Below are 1,573 nucleotides of genomic sequence, written 5' to 3' on the forward strand. Positions count from 1 at the left end.
TCGAGGTAAGCTTGCGGTAGGCCTAGTCCGAGAGAACAAGCAAGGGTTTGTAGTACTCATCTTTACAGAAGCTCGGAAATGCCTGAACAGTCTCATAAACAAAATCATGCATGGCAATAAAATTGTCCCGGTGACAAAAAATGCCAATGTAAATAAGTGAACGAATGTGTTCATCATTAGTTGTTGGTGTCACATTTTCCTGTAAAAATAATAAATATGTAAGAATGTGAGCACATGGTTGTCAGTGCCCAAAAAATATATTTTATGTGTGAAGAAACGACACCCACAGGGCGTCTCCTATAATTGTGATCAAATTAACATGAGGATCTTGCAGCATCTTCAAAATGACCCCTTGCGTTCACCCTCCCGGCTTGATTGAAGTAGCCCTCAAAGAGTCTATGGAGGGATGGCTTCCCGAACATCAGCTCGTATGCAGGCACCAGCATCCTAGTATTAAGCACAAACATAATATAAGTTGGACGTTTGGAGTTATTTTTTATGGGACGTTCAGAGTTAGTTAATTAGGAAATCGGCTGCTCACTTTTTAGATCAAAATGCCATTATCAATGTTTATCAGAGTCAGTCACTTTTGACAGGACATTCAGAGTCCGTTTTTTAGATCCTTTTACAGCCCAAGCTAATTTTTTAGACGCCATGAGTTTAATCCTTAATCTCTTGCATCGGCCAAGGGTTCAAATTGTAAGTTTGAGCTGTATGTGTAGGAAAGAACTGCAATCAAAAGGGCAGTGTTGGATGAACAGGGAAAATAGAGCTCTTATATTAGGCAGAAATATAAACCAAAATTTGATGAACATTTTGCAAATCTTCTACAACATGACATTTTTTTGATAAACTACAAAATAGGAAAACTTTGACCAAGTTAGCACACAAATTACAACAAAGTAAACAAGATATATATTATCTTCTCACAGCTATGCTGCGTTTTGTTTTTCTTGCAAGACCGAGCTTTGTGAATTAACATTAAGGTTTCATAGGTCCATAAGAAATAGATTATCTGAATTAGAAATGCTAAAATATATAGCTCTTTTACCTAGTCAGGCAGCCATATAAATCCATCGTACAATGCTGCATGAAACCTCAACAAATCATAATTAGTACACAATTCCAGGAGCAGATGGGTAAAGAACAATACAGAATCTTGCAAATGAAATCAACGCCTACATCAGTAAAGTTCTACAATACACACCTGCAGATCCTCCCCCACTCCTTTCCTCATCCAGCAATGATTCATATACCACAACCCTCTAAAATTTCAGAGACCTCTTTTGAGCGATAAACTCATGTTTCCTCGGTGCCGTTGTTGCTTCCATTCAACATGACAACATAGAGTGCAGCACGCGGTTCCTTGAAACATCATATAAATTCTATCAAATGCAATATTTCTATGCACTTTATTTGTTTTTGTTCTGCAAGATTGGACTGAACTGATGAACTAAAAAGAAATTTTGGTATATGACACCACAATAAGCACTGGCAGCTCCCAATACAATAACCCACTCGATAAAGAGGCAAAATTAGCTAACAATGCTTCTCTTCATTGGAGGTAAACCCG

General features: G+C 37.8%; 1 long non-coding RNA gene across 1 annotated transcript; it reads right to left on the minus strand.

Moving 5' to 3' along the window:
* Positions 1-203: 203 nt before the first annotated feature.
* Positions 204-1,281, minus strand: LOC119348632. Its single transcript, XR_005169052.1, has 3 exons — positions 1,208-1,281; positions 1,052-1,086; positions 204-447 (listed from the first exon to the last, which is right to left on the minus strand). It is a non-coding gene; the product is annotated as an uncharacterized LOC119348632 (long non-coding RNA).
* Between the last annotated feature and the right edge of the window lie 292 nt (positions 1,282-1,573).

The sequence above is a fragment of the Triticum dicoccoides genome, unplaced genomic scaffold (genome assembly GCF_002162155.2).
Source record: "Triticum dicoccoides isolate Atlit2015 ecotype Zavitan unplaced genomic scaffold, WEW_v2.0 scaffold98872, whole genome shotgun sequence".
NCBI lineage: Eukaryota > Viridiplantae > Streptophyta > Magnoliopsida > Poales > Poaceae > Triticum > Triticum dicoccoides.